Here is a 16,448-nt window from a genome sequence, read left to right as displayed (position 1 = left end):
TCAGTACACCTTGTAGGGGAAATTTTAAGAATCAGTGTGCAATTCCTGTGTTCACTTTTCCTCCTATCAAGACAACAGGTAGTGCTCCAGTTGGAGCTATTCTGTCACCCTGGGTTCCTGTTAAGGTTGATGCATAGGCCCATGTTGGATGTGTGGTATGAGTGACAAATAAAATTTTGTGTGAGCCACTGAGTTTTAATTTAATTTCATTTTGTATGTTTTGTAGTGTTATTGTTACTGAAGCATAACCTAGCCTTTCCTGACTGATACACAGTTCAGCCCAGAATCTCTACTTTTAGTGTCTTACAGGAGTGTATATAGAGGTCCATAAAGATATCTGTGCCCCTGTGTCTGTCTGTCTATCTGGTGATGTTCGTTGGAGTCTCGTTTCAATAAGGCATGGCTGAAAGAATTCAATAAGTTATGCTGTAATTACACAGTAGGATATATGGAACTGGTAAAAAAGTTTACGCCTATGTTTACCTACATGAAAAGATGTCTATGAATATATGGAAAATGTAACTTGAAAAATGCATAAAATTATATATATATATATATATATATACACACACACATACACACACAAACACACACACACAATATTTCATAATGGCAATGAAAACTTTGTTTATATTTTCTGTAGGGTAGTAGACTTCCCAGGCAGAGAGCTGGAGGGGTTGATGGCATCCTGCATTATTCCTGATGTAATCACAGCCACAACCATCTTTTCCCTAAATCTCCAAATTAGCTTTCTTTTTAAATTTTTATTGAAGAATAGTTAATTTCTAATATTGTGTTAGTTTCAGGTATACAGCAAAGTAATTCAGTTACATATAAATATATATATATATACATTTTTCAGATCATTTTCAACTATACATTATTACTAGCTATTGAATATAGTTCTCTGTGCTATACAGTAAATCCTTGTTGTTTATCTATTTCATATATAGTAGTGTGTTTTTGTTAATCCCATACTCCTAATTTATCCCTCCCCCCACTTTCCCCTTTGGTAACCATAAGTTTGTTTTCTATGTCTGTGAGTCTTTTTCTATTTTGTAACTAAGTTAATTTCTGTCATTTTAGATTCCACATATAAATGACATCGTATGACATTTGTCTTTCTCTGACTTCACTTAGTATGATAATCTCTAGGTCCATCCATGTTGCTGCAAATGGCAGTATTTCATTCTTTTTTTATAGCTGAGTAGTATTCCATTGTGTGTGTGTGTGTGTGTGTATGTGTGTGTGTGTGTGTATCACATCTTCTTTATCCATTCATCTGTTTCTAATATTTAGAGATATTGAGCAACTTTTCATGTGCCTGTTGGCCATCTGTATGACTTCTTCCAAGAAATGTCTATTTATGTCTTCTGTTCAATTTTTGATTGTTTTTTTCTTTGATATTGAGCTGTATGAGCTGTTTGTATATTTTGGATATAGCCACTCATTGGTTGCATCATTTGCAAATATCTTCTCCTAGTCCATAGCTTGTCTTTTCATTTTGTTGATGGTTTCCTTTTGCTGTGCAAAAGCTTTTAATTCAGTTAGGTCCCATTTTAAAATTTTTGCTTTTATTTCTTTTGCTTCAGGAGACTGATCTAAGAAAATATTGCTACAATTTATGTCTGAGAATGTTTTGCCTGTGTTCTCTTCTAGGAGTTTTAAGGTGTCATGTCTTATATTTAGGTCTTTAAACCATTCTGAGGTCTTGTTTTTGTTTTTGTTTTTGTTTTTTTATGGTATGAAGGCATGTTCTAATTTCATTGATTTACATGAGGCTGTCTAGCTTTCTCAACCCCACTTACTGAGGAGACTGTCTTTCCTCCATTGCATATTCTTGCTCCTTTGTCAAAGATTAATTCACTGTAGGTGTGTGGGCTTATTTCTTGACTCTATTCTGTTCCATTGATTTATATGTCTGTTTTTTGTGCCAGTGCCATGCAGTTTTGATTACTGTAGCTTTGTAGTATCATCTGAAATCTGGAGGGTTATGCCTCCAGGTTTGTTCCTTTTCCTCAGGATTGCTGTGGTAATTCTGGGTGTTTTGTCAAATTAGCTTTCCTAATGGTCTTACTCCCTCAGTTTTGACTCCCCTCTAATCCACAGCCCATGTGATCTTTGTAATAGATCGTATACATATCTTTGTCTCCTATTGAAAACTTAAAGTTGCCCCCATTGTTACACAGAAAAACTCATGTCTTATCCTTGTTCCTGGAAAGACAGAGCCTAAGAGAAAGTGTTCAAGTTTTACTGGGAGGTGCCATTCCGTAGTGGCAAGAGTGAGGAAAAGGGCAGTGAGGACAAGGAGAAGGGACAGCAGAAAGGTGCTGCATTTCCAGGGTGGCCACTGATTTATAATCTGCTTAACATCAAGGAAAGTTGCTTGGCAGGTATAGTGGTTGGATCATGTGGGACATTTCTGATGTGTGAACACAAGAAAAACACAGCTTAAAGAAAAACACATCTTATTAGTGGAAGGAAAAGAGAGAGAGTTCACCTCCAGCTCTCTTAGGCCTCTTATTGGTGAGCCCTCCCATGCTTCTCGGTTTCATCATCTGGCCCTGAGGAGCTGCTTAGGAAGCCAGATTCCACATTTGCTGTGGTGGTCTGAATATGAAATTAACAGGGGGTGGCAGAGATTTGGGGGCATGTGGCAGCTGGCTCTCAGGAGGCAGAATCTAGTGTGCTGATGTGAAGTTGGACAGCAGCTACACAGGCTGAGATGGAACAAAATGGCAGAGGGCTCACAAAAGGGGGAGGCAGAATGAACTTTGAGGAGGTACATGTGATGTGATGAATGCAGTTCTTTAGAGTTAGGACCCTAGGTCCTGGCATACTCAAGTTCCTACCGGGTGTATGAACATGTTAGCCCTCTTTTCCTTACCCCATCCCTGTACTTGACTAAATATTACTAATTCATTTAGAGCCTCAACTTTTTTTCCTCCTTCTGTGTGATGAGACTCCTCATCCCTATCTTAGTTGCCCCTTCTTTGTTCTTACTGCTTTATCATCTTTTAATTGTCCGTTTGAATCTCCCCACTTCCTTCATTACAGCAAAAACTCATTGGAAGCAAACGGTTTTTATTATTAACTGTTTTTTACCCAAAATCAAACACATAATAGAAAAGCAAATAGGAATGAATTGATGAATGATAATGACAACTAATATTTATTATTTGTCATATTTTAAGCAGTAAAACAATTTCCCTGATATTGGGGTTTTCAGAGGATTCTTGAGTAAGGTAGTAACTGCTGCTTTAGTTTGTTGTTTTTCTGTTGGTTCTGAGAATATTATGAACTCATGTACATGTGTAATTTTATGCCAGTCTACACTCCATATAGATTTTGTCTTTTTATTATCATCATACATAGAGAACTATGTGTATGTTTTCTCAGATTACAATCAACTCTTGTGTTGTTTTTTTTGCGGTACGCGGGCCTCACACTGTTGCGGCCTCCCCCGTTGCGGAGCACAGGCTCCGGACGCGCAAGCTCATTGGCCATGGCTCACGGGCCCAGCCGCTCTGCGGCATGTGGGATCTTCCTGGACCGGGGCACGAACCTGTGTCCCCTGCATCGGCAGGCGGACTCTCAACCACTGCGCCACCAGGGAAGCCCTCAACTCTTGTTTTTAATTCCTATACTAAAGGCATTCCAAAACCTATCCGATAATACCATTTTGTCTGTTAATAACTACCACTCACAAGGAGTTTAAAAGAACAATTTAGCTAATTCTTCTTATTGATTTTAAAATTTATTTTTTCTTGGTTGTTAGTTAAAACTATTGAAACATATTTGAAATATTTTGATTTATAAGCAAAGTATATATTTGGTTGTTCAGATGACCAAATATATATTTCTCATTTCTCATATATATTTGGTCGGTCTTCATCCATGGTTCCTGACTCACAGGTGCCAAAACCTTTGGAATTTCCTAAGTACTGAGTACAATCAAGGTGTTTCTTGTTAGGTTAATGGGGTTAATTTTGGATCCCACCTAAGGATGAGGACTGGTTGCTAGGAGAACCAACCATGTAATTAGAGGGTTGGAACTTTCAGTCCTGCACCCTGACTTCCTGGGAGGGGTGCTGGAGGTTGAATCAATTGCTATTGGCCAGTGATTTAATCAATCATGACTATGTAATGAGGCCTCCATAAAAACCCAAGAGAGGAGAGTTTGGAGAGCTTCCTGCTTGTTGACCCCCCGCCCCCCCCCGAGGGGCTGCGAAAATGGTGTGATTGGAGGACGTGGACGTTCTGTGCCCTCTCCCCATACTTTGCCCTGTGCATGTAGAGCATCTGGTAGTTCCTGAGTTATAATCTGGTAAGTGAAACGTTTGTCTGAGTTCTAGTAAATTAACCAAACCAGAGCAGGGGATTGTGGGAAACTCTAGTTTAAACTTGTAACAAAGTTGTACAACGTTGTACAGGTAACAACCTAGGCTTGAAATTGACATCCTGAGTTGGAGGAGGTCTGGGAACCTCCAGTTTGTAGCCTGTTAGTCAGAAGCACAGGTAACAGCCTGGGTTTGTGATTGGCATGTGAAGTGAGGAAGGAGGCAGTCTTGTAGGACTGACCTGTTAACCTGATACTGTCTCTGGGTAGATAGTCTCAGAATTGATTTGAATTGTAGGACACCCAGCTGATATCCTGAGAAGTGTTTGTCATTGTGGGGAACCCGCCCATCCCCCGCTACTGCCATTAAAATTGGTATAGACTCATTTACATTTCTATAACCTTCTTCCACGTAGGTCAGTCATGAAATGAGCATGGCACTCATTGATTCAGTGAAGTACCCTCTTTGGGTGGACTTACGGATAGCTAAAGCCAGCTTTCTGACCTTCTGTTTAATGATATCTTTTAATAAATTCCCCATGTTATTAATTTCGCTTGCCTTTTTTACATCTCATTATAGGCATTCTGATGCTTTAAAAATGTTCCTTTCTCATATTGAAGCTCTTCTGCAATGCCCTTAAAGTGTCCCACCCCATTTTTCATTAATTTTAGCTTGGTTTAAAACACTGCTTTCCAGTCTTTGAACATTTGAATTGACTAGGGATGTTAAAAAAAAAAGCAGTGACAGAGACCCTCACACCCAGATTCTGGTTTAATTCATCTGAGGTGGGAGTTAAGGGAGAGATATTTCTAAAATTCACCCCATGTGTTTCCTGTATGTAACTCAGGTTGAGGAATTTTGATTGAGAAGAGTTTCTCAAGATGTGATCCACAGTTCATTGGGGATTTTTATGCATCTTTGAGATCATCCAAGCTCTTAGCATATTAATACACATTTTGTTCCTCATGTGAAATCATGAATTTTTCAATTTCAAACTTTCTGTGTATCTGGCTGGTACTGGCATCAATTTCATTAATGATGCGGTTTGTCTGGTGTTGGTTAGCAAGTTGGGAACCTGACCTACTGACTGAGATTACTGTTTTAAAGTATCTGAAAGTCAGGGGACATGTAGAATGTTGGAGTTGAGAGTTTGTTATCCTAAATCTACCTCCCCATTTGATGGATGAGGAAGTTGACGTCCAGAGGGATGAGACGTATGGCCCAGCTTCATAAGCTGCTCAGGTGGGGAGCAGGGACTATGAACTTGAGGCTCTTAGCTCTTGTCAGGTGCTCCTTCTGTTTTACCCCTTGCTTTCTGGAAGAAGCCTTGTGAAATAACACAGGACTTGAGATTTCACTTGTTCTTTCTGGGTCAGGTCCTAAAAATTCCATTTGTTATTTAAGCCCCAGTGCTAAGTTCTAATTACCATTCAGAAATTACTTTACAGTGAACAGATGTGTGTTATTTTCTGGGAAAAAAAAAGCGGTAATGATCTACACCTGTACTTTCAGCAGTGTTTCTCCACTGAGAAGTAGCAATCAGCATTAATGGATAAGCTCAAGTTACTGAGGTCTCAAATTTAGCTGATGTGCAGTGCGATGTAAGGGTTTCTGTTGCCAACAGATCAAATGTTCTCCAGGCTCCCATCAGCTTTCCCAATTGCCAGTCACCAAATTCTGCTCTCCCCCTGAAAAGCAGGTTTTGTTTTTGGACAGTTAAGTGGTCCATTGGTGAAATGAGACAGCATCCTTCTCATAGGAAATAACTTTTTGCTCCCAGGGAAATTAACAAAATAGCAAAGTGAATCAATTGAGGGTGTATTTTTGTTGTTCTGAGTTTCTTACATTGTACACATCTAGATTACAGAAGGTGGGACGAGGTTAGCAACAAACTATACGAGTGAGGTTAAAATTTTTTATTTGGTGGAATGGGCTCATCGGCATGCTGCATTCCTTATTGTGTTCAGAAATGAGGGTAGAAAATACTAGGAGCCTTATTTCTTATTAAGATTCATTACATCATGTTATCTGGTGGAATACTATGTTTGTTTAACTCTCATTTTATAGTTACAAATTTTGCACACTTTCAACCTGGGCTTAAGTGGTCTCCACTATTCAAAGATAGGACTGATTTTTTTAAATGTGTATTTGCTCAAGGTTTGCTCTTAGAGATAAGGTGGGTAATATGGCTTAAATAGTCCTGAGTGTGGAAATTTGGTTCAATGCAGCTTAAGCTGGGGATACAAGTACAAATACTTCATTTGAAGTCTTCCTATTTCTACATCCCCAAATAATCTAGCACTTCAGATCAATGGGTGTTTTATTCCCCTGAATTTGGACAGTTGATGTGTAGATTATAGTGATGAATCTTAAATGGTGTCTTCCTGGTAGTCAACTATGATCAGACAATTGATCAGATTTACATTTGTTTAGTATTGAGCTTTTATAAATGTCTGTCACTCTTTTCCTTGAAAGGGATAATGCTAGCCCCTCCCCCATCTTTCCTTTTTCCTTTCAAAAATTAGTAATGGTAGTAAGACAGACGATGTCTCAGACCGAAGGAGAGGGAAATTATGCATGACTGAATTTTGACATTATGAGTTGATATTACAGAATGAATCTTCCTAACATGAAATTTGATAACACAAAATTTTTCACAAAGTCAGAAAAAGAGCATAGAGTCCATGAAAAGCATCACATAAAATCAGCCACAATGATCATGTGAGGAGTATCAAAGCCTTAGGTAGGAGAGCGTTTCTACCTGAGTAGGGGCTGAGGCTGCATTCCAGGAAGTATATAATAAATGTCAGTGTACATACTCTGCAGTGCTGTTAAATGTAATCTGAGAATCGTACTTAATAGAAATTTAAAATAGTGGTGTTCAGTAGAAAAGAGGAAGCTCTGCAAGAAAAATATTTTCTGCCATGTTAATTGTTAAAAATGTTATAAATATTCTAAAGATAAATAATATTATAGAAGACAGTACTAATCCATATCCATGTATCCTTAACCACCTTTGAAAACAGTTGAATGTTTTACTATTTAGATCCATTTTAATTATAGATATAATTGAATCCTTAAAGTACAGATATAAATGAAGCCCCTCACCCCAGTCTCCTCCTTCCCACCTCTTCAGAGGTATTACATATCTTGAAGTAAGTGTTTCCTTCCTATTCAAGCATTTATACTTTTATACACATCTATTTAACTAAATAGATGTGTGTGTATAAGTATATATATACATTTATATACACACACTGTTTTGTGTTAAAACTTAATTTAAAAACATGATACAGTGTATATCCTTTGGGTAATGGCTTTCTTTCTCCCTATATTTAATATGATCAACATCATTTATTTTAAATGTAATATAATAGTCTTAGTGTGTGACTGGATCATGATGTCTGTCTGTTCTCATGTGGGCATTTCAGTTTCAAACATTTCCACTTTCACTGTGGCAATGAATTTCCTGGTACATACATCCTCCTGATGTAAACGTTTCTCTGGGGACATCCCCCCACAGATGTTGAATCATTGAGTTGTACGGTATGTGTGTCAGTTTTACTGGATACGTTGGTGAATTGCTTCCTGAAACGGTTGTACCAGTTTACATTCACACCAAGTGCTGACGAGCTCCCTTACTTTGATTATAGTTGATGTTACGCCCAGAGTGGCTTCAGTCCACATACCCTTCTTACCTCAAAGCCACGGCCTTTTGAAACCCTTGCAGCCTCAGCCTCGTCTCCTTTTCTTGAATAGACCTTGCCCTTCCGTAGCAGGTTTGAGGGAGCTACAACCCACTGCCCTGTAGCTCATGGGTGGATTATGCTTGCTGCTAGTCTGGCCTTTGCTTTGTGAGTTATTTCAAATAATGAGACTTTTCTTTTATACGAAATATGCTTGGACGCACATTCTGAAAAGTAGAACACTCTGCTCTGTCTCAAAGCTTATTCCTTTAGGATCCGACATTAAATGTAGGATTTGGACGTTATCTAACTTCTTAAAGCTTCTTTTCCAAGGATTGGAGTTCATCCCCTGAAATTTAGTTTGCTTCTTTGGGACGTTGATGCTACTGGGCTTTTTTGTGGCATGATTCTTGGTCCTCATGCTTCAGCAGCCCCTCTTATCTTCTTTTGGGCTTCCTTCCTGTCTGTAGTATAAGAAGGTTGCTCTTTATTTATTGTCATAACTTTCAGGCTCCTTCTCTTGGCACCTTCCTGGCCTGGAGGGCTGATCTAGTTCCAAACAATCTGTTTTCCGGTATGGACTCTGCCACTGATACCATTTAAGAAACAGATTGATTGCTGTCATTTCTGGAAGTGATTTCATGCTGTTTGTTCTAATCTTTTGTAAAAACTGTCAATTGTTTGGTACCTATTTTTTCCCCCTTGAGTATGTTTTGAAGGTCATAATCATTACCAGAACTACCAGATATTTCAATATCTTCTTTACTGTGTGAACATCATCTCCACAGATGTGACTAATACCTATATTCTGATCACCTAGCAGTAAATGACTGCTTTTAGCTCAAATATATGGAGTATATCAGAAAACCAAAGCCCTAAGAATAGCATTATAAAGGGAAAGCAACGCTCAAAAAAGAGAATTTTTTTTCTTGATTTCACAAGTCAAATACATGTGTTCATTTTAGAAATTCTGTAAAATATAGCAGTGCATAAAGAAAACAAAAGGTTTTTCATAGAACCATAATTAACTTTGTAGCAATCCAGATATAAAGTTGAACATGTATGTATTAATTGAAAAAATTTGAGTGCCTGCAAGATGTTGGGTACACAAAGAAAGTGGTAAATAAATTAAATATAGATCTACCATTCATGGAGCTTAAAGTCTACAGGGGGAGATGGTAACAGACAAATAACTAAATATGTAAAAGCAAATAGAGAAAAATAGTGTAAAAGTAAGAAAGAGGCACAGTGATAGCAATGTTGTGACTGAAAGGGAAGGAAGAGTGGGTTACATAGACTGAATTACACGGGTAGAGACTAATTAGTGTGATGGGGAAAGCCAGTTTTTTTTTTTTTGCGGTACGCGGGCCTCTCACTGTTGTGGCCTCTCCCGTTGCGGAGCACAGGCTCCAGACGTGCAGGCTCAGCGGCCATGGCTCATGGGCCCAGCCGCTCCGCGGCATGTGGGATCTTCCCGGACCGCGGCACGAACCCGTGTCTCCTGCATCAGTAGGTGGACTCTCAACCACTGCGCCCCCAGGGAAGCCCGCCAGTGTCTTTTTAGAAGAAAACGTTTCAGCTGAGTTTCACAGGATACGAAAAGCAGGTGTGCAGAGATCAAAGAGGACGAGATTACAGGGAGCCAGAGCTGCAGGTTCAGCGTGTATAGAGATGTGAAAGAGGTTGGCGTGTAGCTAAAGTTAGGAAGAGACACCATCAATTTAACCACAGCTTTCTAAGGAGGAGTCAAGGGGAGATAAGAACACAATAATTGAAATGTACAACCCAATTTAAGGATTTTACCAGTTTCAGGTAAATAGAAAGTTTATAGAAGTGCATTTTGGAATCAGATAGTATGGTATGTTTCTATTTTTTAAAGAAATTGGGAACAGGTACACATCTTGTAACTTTCTTTCAAAATATAAGTCTAATAATAGCTGTTTTTCAATACATGCCCAAGCCCGGATGTGTAGAAAATAAGTAATTTGTAAATTGGTTTAAATATTTTGTGGCATATAACTGTAAAAATTCCATTATCACTAATTCTTTACCTTGTATATTTTTCTGAAACACATGCTTATTGTATTAAACCAAAGGGATCCTTTCCCCTGATGTAAAGGCAGAGTAAAGAGTTACATATAACCAAGGAGGATTGGTCCCAATCCACCATTCTTCTCCCCCGTATTTTCCTATCAGGAATGAGGTCCTTCCATTTCTCATCATGCTAGGAGTGGCTTATCAGATGGTTCTATAGCAATTCCAATTTTGCTTATCAGTTATGACCAAGATGTGTCATCGTGTTTTCTATGTATAGGGGTTTGTAGGAAGCTGTGCTGACATGTGGGATGTGAGAGCATCTGTTAAAGTGAATGCTAGAGTTGAAGGCGTTAAGTGTTTAAAGACGTGATGAGGCTTTGGGCTCAGCTGTCCCCTAGGTTTACCCAGGGCTTGCAGATACTAATACTCAGCACATTTCCAGGAGGCAGATCTGATCTTCCATAAATGCCTGGATGCAGAGAAATGGTGAGTTGTTGCAGTGCGAATTTTCATATGTCTAGCTTGATGTTAACAGTAAACTCTGAAGGAAGAGAGTTGGTGATTTATATTTGAACCATTTCCTTACTTGGGACGATCATCTGTCTTGGCTATAGTTAAATACCTTTTCTAGGGCTCCAAAAATAAACATATATGTTTAAGATATTTTTGATTTTTTGTATCCCAGTTACAGAAAAATATCTCTAGAAATGCATATGAAACAGAGAATCTCTCAGTGAATTGAACTTTACTTCCTTTATTTAAATTTTCTTTGCTCTTGTATGCCTTTACCAACTGTTACTGAAAAATGTTATTTGGCTTGGCTTTGCCACAGTCTACTATTTGGGTTATAGTGGATTTTCTAAAGTGCATTATTTTCCTATTTATTATTTAGATGTCCCCAGTTATCAACTGAAGTGTCTATTAAACTTCTTCTCCTAGAGCTTTGAGGTCATTTCTCTCTATCTTTTAAGGTACACTCTCTTGGAATATTCCTTAATTTTGGCCCATATCAACAATAAAAGGTAATACAAAATGATGACTTTATTTTAATTATGGCAGGGTAATTTATAACAGCTTTGTTTATTTACTTATAACTCATAATCATTATTCACATTTGAGACTGCTTTTAGCATTATTTTTATGGTTTTAAGCTGGATCTTATGCCATCTTTTATCGGAGAATATTTGATAGCTTTTTTCAGAATTATAGACCTTGACGTTAAAGGAATTGGCTTTGCCAAATTCATACCATGCTTCTATTTATTTCCCTGTGACAGCTTTCTTCTTACATCTTATTTGTTTTAGGTTCTCTTTCCATTTCCTTTCCATCTACTAGGAGGATATTCTTTTCACCCTGTTCAGGACACAAGTTTAAATAAGTTGATCAGTATTTCACTAGTTGATTTTGGGTAAATACAAGTACTCATCTCTTTTTTCTATGTTGTCGCTCATAGTGTTTCCTGCATCTGGTATGCAATTGTTTCAGCTCAAGCTGCCATAACAAAATACCATATTCTGGGTTGCTTAAGCAGACATTTATTTCTCACAATTACAGAGGCTGGGAAGTCAAAGATTAAGGTGCTAGGAGATTGGGTTTCTGGTGAGAGCCTTCTTGGCTTGCAGATGGCTACCTGTTCCCTGTGTTCTCACATGTTGAAGAGAGCTAGCACTGGTCTGTGTTTGTTGTGTCTCTAGTCTTACAAGGACACTAATCCCATGATGGAAGCCCTACCCACATGACTTCATGTAAACCTAATTACCTTCCAAAGGACCCACCTCCAAATACCATGAAATTGGGTATTAGGGCTTCACCATATGAATTTGGGGGGATGCAAACAGTCATAACAACTATCTTTCTCTTTTGTTAGGTTCCTTTACTTCCACCCAAATCCTACTCTAAAAGTAACCCTCAAATCACACCTTCTTGGGTTTGATCTTTCCGTTTGGAATTACTGTGAAAACTTACCTCCATCTGCCACTATTATGTATATAGGTGAGGATGTTTTTGTTTTCCCACTATGACAACAACTACTGGATGGCATGTCATTTTTGTAAGCTGCAAGGCATCTACCTTCTCCATAATACGTATTTAGGAACACTGAATGTAAAGAATTGGGAAGCTTCTTAATCAAGCCATTGATCTTGAAATTACTGGCCTTCAAATATTTGTAATTGCCAAAAACAAGTGTTGATGAAGGAAAAAATTGGAACCTTCATACACTGCTGGTGGAATTGTAAAATAATATAGCTTATTTGGAAAACAGTTTGGCTATCCCTCAATGTTAAACATAAGGTTATCATTTGACCCAGAAATTCCCTTCCTAGATATATACCCAAGAGAAATGAGAACATAAAGCCACACTGTTCATAGAAACATTAGTCGTGAGAGTGAAAAACTGGAGTCATCCTAAATGTTCATCAGCTGATGTGCAGATAAACAAGTACTGAATATCCATATGATGGAAAGTTATTTGGAAACAAAAACAAATGAAGTACTGATAATGCTACAACATGGATGAATCTTGCAAACATTATGCTACATAAAAGAAGGCATGTATTGTATGATTCCATTTATATGAAATTTCCAGAATAGGCGTATTCATAAAGACAAAAAATAGATTGGTGGTTGCCAGGGGCTAGGAGGAGGAGAAATTGGGAATGATTTTGAATGGAAATATGGGAGTGAATTTATATAGTTTCTTTTGTAGGGGGATGAAAATATTCTGGGACTAGGTGATGGTGATTTTCCAACCCTTGGAAAATGTTAAAAAACTACTGATTGTATATGTATAAATATATAAATAAAACCTTCATATCTTCCAGGGTAATGAACAGAAACCTGACTGAGCCAGAGTCAGGCTTTCTGCAAAACTTTATATATCAACAATTGCCGGCCTTAAACAAATAGCGTTCTGTAAAGAATGCTGAACTGAGGTGTGTGGGATTTTTAAGACAGATTTTTTTTTTTTACTCTGTTACCTTCTTCGCCGTGCAAAAGCTGGAGTTGCCACTGTCACATTGGTCCACAATGTTTATTCTTTTTTTTAATCCTTGAAAGCTACTTAGGGACTTCTAATCTATTCTAAAGGAATCTGACAGAACCCACCATGATGACTCAGGTATAGCATGGGGAGTCACACTGCCTGAGGTTTAATACAGGCTGTTTATTCTTTTTATACCCTATCTTTCATTCTCTGGATGCAGATTTTGGCTCCCACCCTTGCTGCAAAACCAGGTTGTGTTCTGCCTCAGGGATTTTTGCTTTCTGCCCTAAGATTTCTCTACTATGAGGAGTTAATAGCTCCTGAGAACCTTGACCAATAGGGGATGAACAACCAGTAAATAGATATTGCCCTGGTCGGTATTTTGAGTGGAAAACTTTGAAGTTCGTTTCACACTGTACCACAGTGGGACTGACTCCTGCTTGACCACGATGGTAACCAATTTAACTACAAACCCTGGGATTAGCTTGCTATCCTTCCTTTTTCCACACCTGGCTATCATTGTGCCCACCTACAAGTAGCCCTTCAGTTTCCCGGATGTCTCCTAAAACAAAACAGCTCGCCTGTAACCTTGTGTCATGTCTGTTGCAGGAGCTCTCAAGCTATGACACATTGTCTGGCACTTAGAACTTCTAGGATCCTAGATGAGTTAAATAATGTCTGTAACTCAGTTACTTCTTCTACATGAAACAATAATAATTGCCTCCTGTGTAAGAAAGAGTTAGGATAGGAGTCTCAGGTCTGATATACTAAGGAATGCATGTGAGATTGGCCCTTGGCTGACATCTGAGATCTTGGCTGGTACTAATATAATTGTTTTAATTGACAAGAGTTGATCACTATGCCTAGACTGTCTGTACAAATAATGTGGTGTATGCTCAACACCTGCTGTCTTTGAGTCGTATGGAATTTTGGTAATTCTAGCAGAGTACACCTATGTGACCAGCCCTCTTACAAACGGAATAAACAGTGCCCACACTGAGTCCCTAATCAGCATTCCTGGACAGAAATATTCCACCCGTGTTGATGCATTTTCATTGCTAGGAAAGTATACACTCTGTGTGACCACCCAATGGGAGGAAGGACATGTAAGGAAACTTGCATATGGATTACTCCAGACTCTGCCTGTGGTTTTTATTTATTTTTTTATCATCCAACTTTGTATTCCTACTACATCATTGTAATAAATCTTAGACATAAGTGCAACTTAGATGCTGAGTCCTGTGAATCTTTCTAGCAAATCTTTGATTTTAGAAGTAGTCTTGGGGACCCTGACACAGCTGCTGTGGTTAGTTTGAAGATTAAATGACATGTGAAAGATTTTAGCACAATGCTTCTAGCATCATAAGTGTACTGTGTATCTTAAGATTTACTCAAGTGCCTGCTGTCATTCAGTATGGGGTAGCAATTGGTTTGGGGATCCCAGGTGAATCAGATTGACTGGGTGTGTAGGTCATATCAGAGTCTCAAGAGATAAAGGGGTAGATACACATTAGAGGTGGTGGAGTTGAAATTTAGCTTCATAATGCCTGATGCACTTGCTTTAAAACTCCAGTCCTTCTTTCCTGTCTTTTGCACAGCCAATAGGAAACACAGAATACTAGCTAATGACTTTTCTACTTGTGCCAACACACACCTCCTCTCCAAACGCTCCATTTAGAGCCATTGACCTGGACTTTTTCTTTACTTCATTGATCTGACACCATTTCCCATTTGCAGTGACCTTCCCTTTTGGTCAGATGCCCACTTCTGACCACTCATCATGAACTGGCTCACACCCTCTCTCTAGGAAGTGATCACAGAGTGCTGGAGTCTTGTGGGTCTCTCCTTTCAGGGAACAGAGCGCTGTAGCTTAAAATCATGGATGTGAGCATGAATATCTATGTTCTGCACTATGGCTTTGTCTGTAATTGTAAGACTTCGTGCAACTTACTTAGATTTCCCGAGGCTCTGCTTGGTAGTCTGTAATACCAAGATAGCAGTTTTTTTTAACTTGCTGGTCTACAGTGGGATGGAGGCACAGAATGAGTTACTGTACTGGTGAGAACACTGTAGAGACACTAAAGCACTGCACCCATGTTTGCATTTTGGGTTCTTACTTCCTTTTTGTATAGTTTTATGTTGCCATCATCTCACTTTTTTATAGTTTGTTTCTCTAAATAGATTGTAAGCTCCTTGATAGTTCGGGCTGTCTCTTTTGTGTATTGACATTCTCTGTGGTAGTTAGCAAAGTGGTGTGCTGCTAAATAGGGCCCAGTTAAGAATCTTGTCAAGTTTGGGACTTCCCTGGTGGCGCAGTGGTTAAGAATGTGCCTGCCAGTGCAGGGGACACGGGTTCGATCCCTGGTCTGGGAAGAGCCCACGTGCCGCGGAGCAGCTAAGCCCGTGCACCACAACTGCAGAGCCTGCACTCTAGAGCCTACGAGCCACGACTACTGAGCCCACGTGCTGCAACTATGAAAGCCTGTGGGCCTAGAGCCTGTGCTCCGCAACAAGAGAAGCCACCTGAAGGAGAAGCCTGCACACTGCAGCAAAGAGTAGTCCCCACTCACCGCAACTACAGAAAGCCTCTGCGCAGCAATGAAGACCCAGTGCAACCATAAATAAATAAATAAATAAAAATAAATAAAGAATCTTGTCAAATTTATTGATGAGGACCTTGGAGCTTGGAGACAGTAGGTCATAGGGGTGTTTAGAAGAAAAGAAAACACTGGATTGAGGATAACCACTTTATGTAGCAGGAGCTAATTAAGTGGCCGAGTCTATACTGCTGGTTAAAGGCTTCTTCATTATTAGGTGCTTTAGAATTAAGTGCCCTGTTGCCCTGTAATTTTGTTTCATTAATTATGTCAGACATTGGTGGTATTTGAGGCAAACAACCCTTAGATTGCCTTTTCACCTGTATCATTGGCAAACATTTATCATTGATGGGGCTATTAAGTTCTTATGATTTTTTTTCTCATAGAGATCTAAAAAGAGCCGTGTAGTAATCACCTATCAAAGTGCAAATATTATAAAGAAATGGTAATAGAGTATTATTCAATAATACTTTTTTAGCCATTGCTTTATTTAACATTTACATAGATTTTTTTTGTTTGCTTTTTTTCTTGTGTGTGTGTGGTACACGGGCTTCTCACTCCTGTGGCCTCTCCCGTTGTGGAGCACAGGCTCCAGACACTCAGGCTCAGCGGCCATGGCTCACGGGCCCAGCCGCTCCGCGGCATGTGGGATCTTCCCAGACCGGGGCACGAACCCGTGTCCCCTGCATCGGCAGGCAGACTCTCAACCACTGCGCCACCAGGGAAGCCCTACATAGTTCTTTGTGTCGGATAATATTATAAAAATTTTATGCATATTAAGTTAATCCTTCTAACATTCAATGGT

Source organism: Neophocaena asiaeorientalis, unplaced genomic scaffold (genome assembly GCF_003031525.2).
Source record: "Neophocaena asiaeorientalis asiaeorientalis breed wild unplaced genomic scaffold, Neophocaena_asiaeorientalis_V1.1 scaffold130, whole genome shotgun sequence".
In the NCBI taxonomy this organism is placed as follows: Eukaryota; Metazoa; Chordata; class Mammalia; order Artiodactyla; family Phocoenidae; genus Neophocaena; species Neophocaena asiaeorientalis.
The sequence above is the reverse complement of the archived record's forward strand: the minus strand, read 5'-3'. Positions refer to the sequence as shown.